The sequence below is a fragment of the Chelonia mydas genome, chromosome 1, assembly GCF_015237465.2.
Source record: "Chelonia mydas isolate rCheMyd1 chromosome 1, rCheMyd1.pri.v2, whole genome shotgun sequence".
NCBI lineage: Eukaryota > Metazoa > Chordata > Testudines > Cheloniidae > Chelonia > Chelonia mydas.
The window spans coordinates 138,935,708-138,951,508 of record NC_057849.1 but is presented as its reverse complement, the minus strand read 5'-3'; the positions used below and the strand labels follow the sequence as shown (position 1 = coordinate 138,951,508).

Sequence of the window (15,801 nt, the reverse complement as noted above, 5' to 3'; positions counted from 1 at the left end):
GTAGAGGTGCCTATTATTTTCAAGAGAAAGTATGCGCCTGTGTGTCTGGCTGTTAAATAATAAAAAGAACAGGAGTACTTGTGGCACCTTAGAGACTAACAAATTTATTAGAGCATAAGCTTTCGTGAGCTACAGCCCACTTCATCAGATGCATAGAATGTAACATATAGTAAGATATATATACACACACAGATAAGTTGGAAGTTACCATACAAACTGTAAGAGGCTAATTAATTAAGATGAGCTATTATCAGCAGGAGAAAAAAAACTTTTGTAGTGATAATCAAGATGGCCCATTTAGATGGTTGACAAGGTGTGAGGATACTTAACGTGTGGAAATAGATTCATTATATGTAATGAACCAGCCACTCCCAGTCTCTATTCAAACCCAAGTTAATGGTATCTAGTTTGCATATTAAGTCAAGCTCAGCACTTTCTCGTTGGAGTCTGTTTTTGAAGCTTTTCTGGTGCAAAATTGCCACCTTTAAGTCTGTTACTGAGTGGCCAGAGAGGTTGAAGTGTTCTCCTACCGATTTTTGAATGTTATGATTCCTGATGTCAGATTTGTGTCCATTTAGCCTCTCACAGTTTATATGGTAAGTTCCAACTTATCTGTATGTATATATATATAGATATCTATCTGTCTTACTATATGTTCCATTCTATGCATCCAGTGAAGCGGGCTATAGCCCACGAAAGCTTATGCTCTAATAAATTTGTTAGTCTCTAAAGCGCCACAAGTACTCCTGTTCTTTTTGCGGATACAGACTAACACAGCTGCTACTCTGAAACCTTAAATAATAAAGTGCTACTTCAGCTGCTGAACAATCAAGCCCTCTCATGTTGTCTCAGTCCCAGGGCTGGCCATAGGAAAAAACAGTGCCATGGTCAAACTTCTATTTGGTGCCCTTTCTTGGAAGTGGAACAGGATGCAGGTGCAGTGGAGCTGGGCTGGAGGGGCTTGGGGCTCACAGCCCCATGCCTGGCTGGGGTCAGGCCTCCCAGTTCGCAATTCTCGCTAACCAGTTTGAGAACCAGTGTGCGATAGGGTGTAACAGAACTGTGGTGTCTGCGATTGGGAATTTATTTTCTCAGGTTACTTCATGGTATTTGATGCACTTTATAATCTGTTTGACTATTGTCAGTGAATGAATAGGGTAATTATAGCTTTAACAAATGATGCACAAAAATATTTTCTTGTAGGTTACAAAATACTATGGGCATTTGATTGGATTAATCTGAATAGTTTTTCAAGAAGCCTCCTGTAACAGAAAAGCCTACTGGAGTAGGATACAGTTGGGAACCAGAGCTCTCAATGCCTTAATTATTTGCTAAATGCTGACAATATCGCCTGTGCTGCACATGACAGCACTATCGCCACCCTCCCTGCCCTAGAAAGCTTAGCAACAGCGAGACAGATATAGATAGGATACATGCATCAGGAAACAGACAAATATCTGTCTATACATCTGTGTATATGTGTCATAAATTTTAATTGTGGCATTGAAACTATGATTGAACAAGGCAATAGAGAACTGCACATTTGCAAAACACATGTGGACATAATGCTGGTATAGAACAAGATAGAACCCTTACTGACTAATGTTAATAAGGCTATCTTTCTTTAAAAACAAAAACAAACAAACAAAAAACAGTATGTATGATTAAAATATAGTTCCACTGTTAGACTGTATTCAGAATGGGCAACAGCCCCTTTTGGTGGTTTAAGGGAAGGGGAAGAGGGATAGTTAGGGATCTAACAAGAATATGACAGCTCTTCCTCAGTTGTAGATAAATTGAGATGGAGAGACAGAGTTTTTGAAAGCTATTTAATAACAACATTTCTTCCCCCGACTTCAATTTCCTTGGAATAGGCAGAGTAGGAGAATGGCACACTGAGTCAACCAAGGCTGAAACACCTGCACCTAGTAAGATAAAAGCAGAGGAAAGGTTGCGGCAGTTTGTTTTTAAAACTTTGCACATGTTATATACCTTTGCCACTATGTTTCTATGTTGTTCGACTATCGTTGTTTGATTGTGTGTCTATTTATTGGATTGTAAACTCTTTGATACAGGGACTGCTTCTTGTTGAGAGTCTGTACCACACCTAGTACAATAGGCCCCCAATCCTAACTGGGGCCTTCATGTAATACAAAGAGGAACACATCTTTTGCAGTATTCTTAAAGAATTTGAAGGCAGTTTTTACGTTGATTTGCCACATTTACTGGAGCAGTGACTATGATTTCCTCTATATTCTGCATATTGCTGAGGGCATAGCTGGTGCTTAAAAATAAACCAAAAACTTAGTTGAGCTTATTTTGAGCTTTTTCTCCCAGTCGCATCTGTTGGCCCCTACTTGATAAAACTATATTGAAATCTGTGTTTCATTCAGTTAATGTGACAACAGCAACAAATACTGTTATTTTCTGAATATTTTAGACATTTTATTCAAACAAATCTGAACAAATCTTTAAAATCATGGGCAGCAACAAAAACAGTTTTGCAACTGGCAGTTCTGTTATACATTTGTTTGCTTATCCAGGGACAAATCCTACCCATGCCCCCTCCAACTCCATCGCCCCTGACCCCTACTGCCTACTCTGATCTCCCATCCAGGGCTTAATTTGTCCCCAGGCTTGGCAGGGTTGAGAAGTCTGCCGTGAAAAGTGATACTTTTATGTTTGTTAATATCACTTTTTACAACAGACTTACTAGCAAGCAATAAATAAACTACATTTATATGGGCATGTATATGAGCATATTTATTTGTTTTTCCTAAAGCTAATTAAGTATTTTAGGGAAAAAGTGTTAGAGCAGCCACCAGCAAGAGTTGATGGCCACTCTCTGAGGCCACCAAAAAATTTGTCCTGAGAACCCAACACTAGCTTTCCTCTCATTCCTTTTCATTGCCCTGCTCTGATGATGATTGGCCAGAAGAGGAAAGCAGGAGCTACTTGCTGAATATTCCTCAGAGAACAGGTAGGCAGGGGTGAGAAGTGGGATGAGCCCTGGCCAGAGCAGCTGACTATGTGCACCAGGAGGGAGTGAATGAACTGTTCCATGAAAAGAGGAAGTAAACTTGCTCCCTCCAGAGCAAGGGAGAAGCAACGGAGGAATCTGAGAGTCTAAGTCACATTCAATTCTCTGGTCTGTTCCTGACGTGATGCAACTCGCTCCAAGCCGATTGTAAATTTATAATCTAGCCCATAATGTTGTAATTTTACATCATGCTTTACAAGGAGCAGAAAATACCACAAAGGAATGGTGTGCAGACTTTATTCCCAGTAGACTGTGCAGAACAGATGGGCTTTTAAGAAGTCTGTCATTGTGGTGATGTGGTATTTTTTATTTTGTTTTTAGGAGGAGAAGGGGGTCAACATGCTGGGTTATTGTAGGGTGGTTGCAGTATTGCCACCCTTACTTCTGCACAGCCTTCAGAGCTGGGTGGCCAGAGAGCAGTGGCTGCTGGCCAGGTGCCCAGCTCTGAAGGCAGCACCCACCAGCAGCAGCGCAGAAGGGTGGCAATACCATACCATGCCACCCTTATCTCTGCTGCCTTCAGAGTTGGTCAGGACTGCTACAGTTACAACACCATGAAATTTCAGATTTCAATATCTGAAATCATGAAATTTATGATTTTTAAAATCCTATGACTGTGAAATTGACCAAAATGGGCGGTGAATTTGGTAGGGCCTAAAGATGAGTAATAAAACAGGATTTGACCCTGGCACACAATACTTTTAGGGTAGCCTACATAGGATTTATTTGTATAAAGGTAATTATTCCATTTTACCACGAAGATGTTTCATATAATTAGGTTTGGAAAGATTTTGAGCTGTTAAATGTCCGTAAACATCAATTTCATCATACACACACAAACTGAAGAAAAAATATTCCATTGATAATAACCAAAACGTATAAATAGGCAAAGAAAGAAAAACTGCTCAAGAACTTCTTAGAGTTTGATTTAAGGATATTTGCTTTGCATATTTTGACGTGATGCTCACAAAATTTGTGCTTTAATGGTTATAAAGCTTTAAGTCTTTCTTGAATTGGACACAGAATTCCGGTAGTGGTCTCACCAGTGCCAAATACATTCTTTACTCCTACTCGATATTCCCTTTTTTCATACATGCAAGGATTACCCTAGCTCTTTTGACCAGAGCACCACACTGGAAGCTCATGTTCAGCTGATTATCCACTATGATCCCCAGGTCTTTTCAGAGTCACTGCTTCCCAGGATAGAGTCCCACATCTTGTAAGTATGGTTGGAATTTTTGCACCAAGTTATATTACTTTACATCTGGCAATATTGAAACACATATGCTAGAGATAACTCATTAAGCAGTAACACAAATAGCAGTGCTTACATGCTGTATAAGTTATTCTATCCAGAAAAGGATAGTGGTACAAACAGAATTCTGAAATGACCGACATATAAATGCAGTGTAATATTTTGGAGCCATTGAAGTGGCTCCACTTCCCATGACTCGCTGAGGACACAGACCATGGAAATTTCCACCTCAAGAGTTTGACAGATCTGATTGGCTCCCTGCTTTACATGAACCCAAGAGGTGTTCCAGAAAGTGTCCAGGCAACAGCCTGGATCTTCTGTTGATGCCATGGCTGTTCCTGCTCCTTGCTTTTGAATTCCTGGCGTGACCTCAGCTTTGTTTGGACTTTGTCTCCTGACTCAGACCCTGAAATCTCACTTGGACTCTGCCCCCGGTATAGACTCTGGTCTGGACTTGACAACAAACTCCTCAGCTACTCCTAGCCTCAGGTTTGCCCCTGTTCTGACCCTTGGCCCCGAATGCCCTTGCTGGGATCCTGACAATGCTTAGCTTTAGGCTGGAGAGATTTGGGGGGGGGCAATTTGAGTTTGTTTAATTGTACAAGCCTTGTACAAGCATGTTGTAAGCCTTAGAAACAATAGGTTGTTTTCCATATTTTGAAAATTCTAAACTCTTCCACCACCCTATTAATAGCTCAAAAATTACTTCAGCCTTGGTTTGCATATCTATTCCCAGTGAGATTAGTACACAGCCCACTTATATCTTTTTGGTTTCTCTCATTATTTAGATATTTTCCCACCAAATTTTATAGACTTAAGTAATAAATACAGAATGCAGAGTCCCAAAACATTTTACAAAGAGTGTGCAAAGCTACAAGTGTAGCCTGTGGACATTATAACCTTCATGATAGCCACTACAGAGTTTAATGTCTGCATCTATGACTAGCACTACAGAATTATAAAGCACCACAGTGTCTGTCAGAAGCTATTGATTTACTAAACCACAATTCATTAAATTCTAAAATGTATTTTGCTGTTTTTAAAAAAATCATTCCCCTGTCTCACTGTTTCATTCATCACTGTCAACTTTCTAGGATTTGTATTTGTAACACCTTCCCTAACATAAGAAATACTAGGATAGTTCATTTCTACAGGTTTATCAATATGTATTCCTAGCATCCTTGAGAACCATGTTGCAAATGGCTTTGTTATATGTATGTGTGACCTTTGGCAAATCCCTACACCTTTCTGTGCCACAATTTCCATATATGCAGAAATGGAGAAATTATCATTTGATTACTTTGAGATCCATAGGTGAAAACTGCTATAAGAACCATTATTATTATGAACTCTGTACTGAAGATGAGAACCAACAGGAAAATGTGCTATTCATTACACAACACCTCTAAATGAGGCTTTGAAAATCTTCCTAGTATAAGCTACAGGGCTTCTTCTCCGCCTCAGTGGGTCCCGTGCTTCCTTCTAGCGGTGGGTCAGGATAATGTCTCGTCTCTCAGAATTTCCCCCGTCTGTTTATAGTGGATGGGGAAATTCTGTCTCCAAGCGGCCTTCCCATTTCTGGGCCTACTAGGCCCTCACTGGTTCACTGGGGCTTCTGGCCTGCTCAGTGGGCATCCAGGGAGAGGTTCTGCCCTCTACTCCGGGCCCCAACCCAGGGACCCTACAAGTAGCAGTCTCACTTTGCCAGTTCCCAAGAAAGCTGCTAGCTTCCCTGGGTTACTTCCCCATGCCCGTTGGCTTATTGTCCCCACTTTGCTTGGGCGGGGTTCCTCCCGACCATCCTGCCAGGCAAGGGAGAGCCCCTAGTCTCTGGTAGCCCTTCTGGGCATGGCAGCACCATAGCAAATGCATGGCTCAGTCTCTCCCTTCTGATAGGGTCCTTTCCTTCAGGTCTTTGGACCTTGAAGGGTCCTTAGCTCCTGTTCAGAGTAGGGTTTCTCCCCAATCTCTATATCTGTGGGGTTCTCCCCTGGTCCTTGTCAGCTTCCGCACCATTCAGCTCGCCTCCACTCTCACAACACCTGTCACCCAAACTGACTGGATGGGGGGGAAGGCTTTTAATCCGTTCTGGCAGGTTCTTAATTGACTCCACGTGTCGTAATTAACCTGGAGTAACCCCTGCTCAGTTACCAGGAGAAGAGGGACCTGCTTATACCTTCCTCGGCCTTTTGGCTAAGATCAAGCACAGTTTCTGTTCTTGTCAGTTTAATCTCTGATATGTTCTCTATTTGAGGACTGTCTCTTAAATTGATTTTTGGAACGGGGGGCTGGAATAGGAGCTTGCTCTGTCCACCCCACGCATCGACCTGGTATTGCAGTGCCTCCAGGAACGTTAACAAAAAAAAGAAAAGAAAAGTGTAAGTAGTCTCTCGGTCTATGCAAGGTCGTGATCAAGTGTCTTGATGTTTTTGGTCTTTTGGCCCCGAGATGAAAACCTTGTTTATGTCTCCGGGACCGTGAAGTACAAAAATTATCTAAGTTATATCTATTCTTATCAGTTTAATATCTGCACTCTCCTGTAGCCATCTGGCCTGACTTTGTCTCATACACACATTATATATATATATAGGGAATAGGGGTAGGAAAGGAAAATTCTACCCAACTGACTAGAGTATATCAGAATTAAATAAGATTCACCCAGTATTTATAGAAAGTGATAACAGCACAAGAAGCACCCTCACAGTTAAGACTCAGATTTTAGTTTCACAACACAGATTTTTAAGGCTTTAATAAAATCCATTAAAAATTATAAGGCTTAAACTTGGTATTTACACTGCCTAATATAAACCCAATATACAAACCTTACCTACATGAACAGTGCAACTCAAGTAAAATACATGAGTAAGGGCTGCTGAATCAGGCTATAGGAGTTAAACCATCATTTCAGATAGAGCAATAGTAGATCACTGAATCTTTTGTCACAAACTTCCCCAAACCCTAAGTTCTGTGGAAAGAAGTAACAAACATAGCTCACTTTATAAAAATCTTATCTGGTTGTTAATGTCTGAAGTACACTAAGTTCTTCCAGTATTAATCTTTAAAATGAAATAAGAAAGCTATGATAAAGCTTCTAAAATAGCCACTTAACATACTCAGTAGGGCTAGTCAAAAGTTTTCCCAACAAAACAGTTTTCCATTTGAAAATGTGATTCAACACAATTGAAATGTTCCACATGAACATCCCTCATTTCAGGATGAAAAAAATTCTGAAAATTTTTCACAGACCTAAAATCCTGTTTCCCAACCAGCTCTATTCATTAATTTTGAAACCCTTTTTGGTGATAGTGGAAACAATTGCAAAACTTCTATCTATGTGAATGGGACTTGACATTGCCAAATTACATAAAGTCTCTGTACAATTCTACTCACCCAGGGGCAGCAATTTCTTTGGTAAACAATCTCTATTCATTTACAAAATATGTTTAGGTTTTTGCATTAACATAAATCATCAGGGTAAAGACTGTTTTAATGATGTCACTGGTAATTTTTTACGACAACTTTGCAAGGCTATATTCATGGAGATGACAGCAGAGTTTGAGTGGGAATTCTGTTGTAGGAGAAGGTATTTGTAGGTATTTGTACTGGTATTATAGAGGCTGGTAAGGGCAGTGTGCTGGGAGAGAAGCTGAGCCCTGATTAGGGGGCGGGGCTTCTCTGACTAGGGGTCCTATAAAGGTAGCCAGCCAGTCACGCAGTGGCACAGACAGCTGCAGCGGCACAGGAGCCAGCAAACAGAGCTGTAAACAGGGGAGTTTGAGTGGGAGTTCTGTTGGAGGAGTCTGGGGGGAAGACTAAGAGAGCCAGGCAAAGGAACAGACAGGCTAGTGAAGGGAGTGTGTCGTGGTCTGGCAGTGTTGTGGTGCTCGTTGGGGGTTTGTTTTGGTTTGGTTTGTGTTTCCCGGACTAACAGGACTTAGGTGAGAAGGCGATGACAGATACAGAGGCAGCAGTGGGAGTGACCCAAGCAGTGGAAGACACAATGAAGATGACTGGATGTAGAAGCTGCGGCATGTACATGATCCTGGAGGGGGCACCTGAAAAGAGTTTCATCTCCATGAAGCCTGATAGAGCTGATGGAAGAAAAGATCCGAGGACTGGAGATGCAGGTGGAAAGTCTGGTTGAGTTTAGAAGGGGGTTCGAGCGAATGATGGAGCAAAGACATGAGGAGGCTGAAGGGAAAAGCTCAGACTTGCAGATGGAAGCGGGACCAAAGAACTCTGAGGGGAGACTGCTGGGTGAGGAAAGTGGACAGTGGAAGCATGTGACTAAAAGAACCAGGCAGAGGAAAAGACGGGTTAGTGAAGGAGAAACAGAGCTCAGGAACAGGTTTGCGGAGTTGGAAAATGAAGAAGGGGCTCAGCAGGTGGTCACTGAAGGAGAGAGGGCAAGCAAGAAGAGAAGAGCAGCTAGTCCTATAGGAAGAGGGCAAGAGTCAATGGAGATAACACCAAATATGAGCCCCAGGAGGATACGGGATGGGTTGTAGAGGATTGCAAGGGACAATAGAAATCGAGAGGACTTGCAGCCAGAGGGAACAGGAGATAGACTGGAGAATCACACTATTGCCAGGAAAAGGCAGGTCTACGTGATTGGAGACTCCTTACTCAGAAGGATAGACAGACCTGTAACAAGAGCTGATCCAGAGAACAGAAGGGTGTGCTGTCTGCTGGGTGCTAAGATATGGGATGTGGACCTGAGGCTGAAGAGGATCCTAATGGGAGCGGGAAAGAATCCACTGATTGTCCTTCATGTGGGAACAAATGATACCGGTAAATTCTCACTGGAATGTATCAAGGGAGACTATGCCAGGCTGGGGAAGACGCTTAAGGAAATCGAGGCTCAGGTGATCTTCAGTGGGATTCTGCCTGTTCCTAAAGAAGGGCAACAAAGGTGTGACAAGATTATGACTATCAACAGAAGGCTCAGGCACTGGTGCTATAAGGAGGGTTTGGGATGTATGGCCACTGGGAAGCATTCATGGACAGAGGACTGTTCTCTCGGGATGCACTTCACCTAGACTTCTAGGATGGAGGATGACACAACTGATCAAGAGAGCTTTAAACTAGGAATCTGGGGGAGATGGTTGGGAGATGTCCAGGTAATCTACACGCCAGATTTTAACATTGAGAGGGAAGAAAACGAAGTAAGAATGGACATAAGGAGGAAGGGTAGTGTACATACCAGTCTAATAGGTGATACTGGCGGTAGAATGTCTGTGCCTAATCGGGTAAAGAATGTGAGCGAGGCCAACCAGCAAAAAATTAAGATGTTTGTATACTAATGCGAGGAGCCTCGGTAACAAAATGGAGGAACTAGAGCTACTGGTGCAGGAAGTGAAACCAGATATGATAGGGATAACAGAAACATGGTGGAATAGTAGTCATGACTGGACTACAGGTATAGAAGGGTATGTGCTGTTTAGGAAAGACAGAAATAAAGGCAAAGGTGGTGGAGTAGCACTGTATATCAATAATGAGGTAGACCAGTGGTTCTCAAAGCCGGTCCGCCGCTTGTTCAGGGAAAGCCCCTGGCGCACCAGACCAGTTTGTTTACCTGCCGCGTCCGCAGGTTCGGCCGATCGCGGCTCCCACTGGCCACGGTTCGCCGCTCCAGGCCAATGGGGGCTGCTGGAAGGGCAGCCAACATGTCCCTTGGCCCGCACTGCTTCCCACAGCCCCCATTGGCCTGGAGCGGCGAACCACGGCCAGTGGGAGCCGCGATCGGCCGAACCTGCGGACGCGGCAGGTAAACAAACTGGTCCGGCGTGACAGGGGCTTTCCTTGAACAAACGGCGGAACGACTTTGAGAACTACTGAGGTAGACTGTAAAGAAATAAGAAGTGATGAAATGGATAAGACAGAGTCTGTCTGGGCAAAAATCACATTGGGGAAGAAAGCTACTAGAGCCTCCCCTGGGATAGTGCTTGGGGTGTGCTATAGACCGCCGGGATCCGATTTGGATATGGATAGAGACCTCTTTAATGTTTTTAATGAAGTAAAATTTTAACAATTTTAAGTGACTTCTAAATTTGACACAAAAGTAGCATTTATATTGTACTGACTTCAAGGTTTATAGTCTAATATGAAAATCATATTTAATGGCCAGTGGCGTTCTGTTATTTTCCTTGTGGGGCCTGTCCTGTAGTAGGTGATCTCTGGGTACCCGTCTCGCTCTGTCGATCTGTAGTGTCCAGGAAGTGGATCTCTTTGTTTGGACACTACCGTGCAAATAAGTGATGGTCACATAAACACTACCCTATACCGGAAACCTACTGACTGCTATACTTACCTACATGCCTCCAGGACACATCACATGATCCATTGTCTACAGCCAAGCCCAAAGATACAACCAAATTTGCTCCAATCCCTCAGACAGAGACAAACACCTACAAGATCTTTATCAAGTATTCTTAACACTATAATACCCACCTGAGGAAGTGAGGAAACAGATTGACAGAGCGAGATCTGTCCCAGAGATCACCTACTACAGGACAGGCCCCACAAGGAAAATAACAGAACAACACTGGCCATTAAATATGATTTTCATATTAGACTATAAGCCTTGAAGTCAGTACAATACAAATGCTACTTTTGTGCCAAATTTAGAAGTCACTTAAAATTGTTAGAATTTTAAAATGGAACTTTGATATTTGTGCCACAGTATCTTAACGGTATTAATTCTAAGTAGTCTAAATGATTAATAGTGTATGTGGGAGAACTAGGGCATTAGCTGAAGCTTTTAGAACCTTGAGTTTCAAATAAATAAGGTATTTAATTCTGTAATATACCTCCCCCACGTTCTAAAATCTATTCTTGTTACCCTCAAATGATCAATCAAAATGGTCTCCCTTTGAAACTTTTCACAGTACCTGCCTTGTTCTTCTGGGATGTAATAGCACAGGGATTAGCCCCTGATGTATGTAAAACCTTTGCATAGCCCTATGATATGCTCATCTAAATATTACTGTCTGACATGCTGGAATTCTGACAAGTCTTAAATTTACAAATAGGGGAAATATCCCAAAAGAAGCCTGTTGAATTTTCTTCCCCGGATTCCTATAAACCCGTACAAAATTACTTCTACACTTCAGAAAACTCACTAGAAAAATTACTATAGAAATTTGTCAGCAACTCTCTAACTGATTTTTTCCCCCCATCACATTAATAGCTCGGACCTTTAAAATGAGACAGGGCTAATATGTCATTTTATACTTTAAGAGGCCAAAATTCTCTCCTCTATAATCAGAGAGAGATAATTGGTTGTATTTATTTTGAAACAGAAATGCCCAAAGTGGGCTCCAAGTCAGGCCTTCCAAGTTAAACATGCAGCCATTTTGGCCCTCCTTATCTTGTAACTACAATATGAAGCTGATCATTTGGTTTATATTAGGGTTGCCAACTTTCTACCTGCAGAAAACCAAACACCCTTGCCTCGCTCCTTCCCCGAGGCCCGCCCTTGTCCTGCCCCTTCACTGAGACCCTGCCCCCAATCACTCCATCCCCTCTTCCTCCATTGCTTGGTCTCCCCCACTCGCTCATTTTCACTGGGTTGGGGCAAGGGATTGGGGTGAAGGCTCCAGCTGGGTGTGTGGGCTCTGGGTTGGGGCTGAGGGGTTTGGGCTGCAGGAGGGGGCTCTGTGCTGGGGGTGTGGCTGAGGGGTTCAGAGTGTGGGAGGAAGCTCCAGGCTAAGGCAGAGGGTTGGCGTATGTTGGGGGGTACGGGCTCTGGGCTGGGGGTGCGGGCTCCAGGGTGGAGCCAGAAATGAGCGGTTCAGGGTGAGGGAGGGGACTCCAATCTGGGGTAGGGGTTTGGGGCATGGGAGGGGTGCAAATTGCAGGCTCCGGGCAGCGCTTACCTCAGGCGGCTCCCAGGAAGCCGTATCATGTCCCTCCGGCTCCTAGATGGCCATGGGGCTCTGTGTGCTGCCTCCACCTGCAGGTGCCACCCCCGCAGCTCCCACTGGCTGCAGTTGCCAACCAATGGGAGCTGTGGAGCCGGCGCTTGGGGCGGGGGCAGCGCACAGAGGTCCCATGACTACCCCTGAGCCAGGGGGACATGCTGGCCACTTCCCAGGAGCCCGGCAGAGCCAGTCAGGGAGCCTGCCTTAGCCCCACTGCGCTGCCAACCGAACTTTTAATGGCCCGGTCAGCGGTGCTGACTGGAGCCACCAGGGTTCCTTTTTGACTGGTTGTTCCAGTCGAAAACTGGACTTCTGGCAATCCTAGTTTATTGTTGGGGAACTCAAACAAATAATCTGTATCTATAAAGAAATAAGTACTAACAAATGCTAAGGTTGTGTACATTTAATTTGGACTAAATAATAAGCATGAGTATAAACACTAGGGGTGGTTCTTGGCCCATGGGAAGCTGCCAGTGCACTCCCCAGAATTATAAAATTTGAGTCTCTGCTATTCCTATAAAAGTATGTGCATCCATTAAGTGGCAGAAAATATTCTGAAATTTCTCTGCTTCAAAACTTAATTCACATTCCATCAATAACTTCAATACTATTTGCTTTTCACTTCTAAATGCAATGCATCATTCATTTCATTTTATTTATCAGACTCTCACCAGGATGGATAACAAATTTATACAAAATCTCAATGTATCATCTCGCAGCTCAAAAATAAAAGTAAAAGTATGGCTTAGATGTCAGACGCAAACTAAAACATTTTTAAAAATTCCCCTATAATATTATAATTAGTAATAGTTTTCCATCTGTAATGCAGAATTTTTAAAGGCTGTTTCATGAATGCTTATATCCATTACATCATACTATTTAATAATATAATGCTAGCTATTCTGGTGATATGGTATTCAGTATTTTCAATCAAAACTAATGAGTCAGGCCCACAAAAATAATTAGATTTTTAAAATTAATAGATTCAGGGTTCTTTTTATCTGCCCTCTATCTTATGTGACTTTAGTGTGCACCTGGGTCATGTTCTCAAGCTTTCCACCATAACCATGAGGTCTAGAAAACTGACCTTTTATGTTTTAATGAAAGCTGAGATTCCCACACAATCACCTTTCTAGAAGAGCTGGGGCTTTAAGAAAAACAACACATATTGCCAGATTCCTGAGACTTGGCAAAACTGAACATTCAGGCACATGCCAAAAGGGTTACAAAGAAAAAATCATCCAATGAATTTATTTGAACTGCAAGCATCAGGCTCTTGAAGAACAAATGCAACTCCCAGCTGCCAAGAAATAACTCTTAATTCTTCACAGACCTCCAGAAAATACTTTGCTGTTTGAAAATAGAAGAATGAACATGAGCTGTACTACCTGATCAGGGCTGTAGAGATAGACAGACAGAAGGTGTGTAACCTGCATGATGTTTGTGAGCAGACATGGGTGGGAGCTATAACAGCAAAACATTGTGAGGTGCCTAAGGTTGTGGGGCAGGTGGTAACACAATCCCTCATACTCTGGATTGCACCCTGGAATATCACAGGGTATATACATTTTTCAAACATTCTTATACACACAATGTCTTATTAACTTCTCTTCATTGTAGCTGTCTCAGAAATCTTTAAGATTAGGCTAAATACCTGTTGTATGTCACTGAAGAGATGAATGATCACAATTCTGCATACATCCCCTTGCTAAGAAGCTTCCTCACATCCTGGGCTGAGGTTAAATTTGAGAGCTTCTTTAAAAACATTTTTAGTGAGTTTGCTGCAAGGAGATTTATGTAAATGATTAAACCCTGACTGTAATGCATTAATTTCAGTCTCTCTCACTGAAAAAATGTAAATGCAAAATTTAGAATAGAAAAATATTCTTTTAATTGTAATTTATACAGCAAGTTCTGAAAAACAAGCTGTATGTCTTTCCATTTTGCATGCAAAATATATATTTTTAAAGTAAATAATGTAACCTAATTTAAAAGAAATTCAGCATATTATGCTTTAGTAGGGTGACCAGATGTCCTGATTTTATAGGAACAGTCCCGATACTTGGGCCTTTTTCTTATACAGGCGCCTATTACCCCCCACCCCCGTCCCGGTTTTTCACACTTGCTATCTGGTCACCTTATGCTTTAAAATGAAGGCAACTTTTGTACTTTTGCAGAAAACATCTGCAAACATGCAAAGAGTTTTATACTTTGCCTGAGAGTCATGACAAGCTAGTAAACCAGAGAGCAATCACACATCATTTAATCCTATACATTAAGAATCTTCAAGGGACAGGACATAAGAACTAATAGCCCAGATTATGTCCTGCAGAATAGTGTGAGAAGGGGTACTCCATGTAAGAATCAATCCTCCATACACAAATGGGGCTATGGCCTCACCATATCATCTGCCTCCCTGCCCAAATTCTGGAGTTTATGCAGGGGAGGGATATGGGGAAAGAGAGGAGGATAGAAAAGCCGAGGGCAAGCCATATGTTGCCCCTCTGCTCCATGGAACTTATCAGGAAAAGTTAATTAATGCAACCACGGAGTATATTAATTTATCCACCTATTCCTTACCCCTCCCCCCAACCTGGGGATAGCCAAGGGAAGTCTGTGGGGGCATGGATCTATTAACCACCTCCACTCCAATAACACAACCTGGGGTACACTCTGCAAGAAATCCTTTGGAGAGATTGTCATGTAGGAAGTCCCCTCCTGTGGAAGGATACAATTATAGTCATATATTCTAAGCAAAAAACTTCTTTACCTTTGCTGCTAACTATATCTTAAATCATTAAAAGTGAAATAACTTATAAAATCTACTGAACATGTAACTCTTTATGCCATTCATCTATTTTTCTTACAGCTTAGGCAATGAAAATCAATTAAGGCACCAGATTTCTATGGGTAGATACTTGCACCCATGTAAAAGACCACTGAAGTAAAAGGGCACCTGGCTAAGTCAGTTTTACTTTTGTTAATAGCCAGTATCGCTTTCTGAATTGCTACCTTGTAAGCGATGTGGTGTTTTGCTTTCAAACACTGCAGAAGAATGTTGGTTTTCACACTAATTTAAAATTTCACACTCATCAGTGTACAGAATCTTTTACAATGCCCACTGGATTTACAAAAGCTTGTTTCCCCCACCCACAAATTTCAATGTTGTGCCAAATGTAATGTGAACAGTAATAATAATAAAAATAATAAAATAAATAATAATAATAATACTTAGACTGCAAGCCCTTTGGGGAAGGGACCATCTTCTTCTTCTGTGTTTGTGCAGCACCCAACATATACATAAATAATACCTAGCTCTTATATAGCACTCTTCCTCAGTAGATCTCAAAGTGGCTTACTAAGGAGATCACTATCGTTGTCTGTAAGAGGTTTGCCTATGCACAGTACTGATTTCTCTAAGTGAAAATCTTTGTAGGAGTAGTACATATTTTATGTGGGTAGTAGACAAACAAGTAAGTGAACAGACTGGAAACAGTTAAATGGCTTTTAATGGGGTGCGTGTCTTCTCATGGATATTAGCGTGCTCTTGAAAGTTTAGAGAAAAGCTTATCTAAAATATAATA

The 15,801-nt window shown here is 42.1% G+C and overlaps 1 protein-coding gene and 1 non-coding gene across 6 annotated transcripts in view; one reads left to right on the top strand and one right to left on the bottom strand.

The window, feature by feature from the left end:
* CNKSR2 (connector enhancer of kinase suppressor of Ras 2) overlaps positions 1-15,801 on the bottom strand; it is a 379,302-nt gene that overhangs the window by 44,273 nt on the left and 319,228 nt on the right. The gene's annotated exons all lie outside the window — the stretch shown is intronic.
* On the top strand, positions 6,468-6,659 carry LOC114022048. Its single transcript, XR_003566320.1, has one exon. It is a non-coding gene; the product is annotated as a U2 spliceosomal RNA (small nuclear RNA).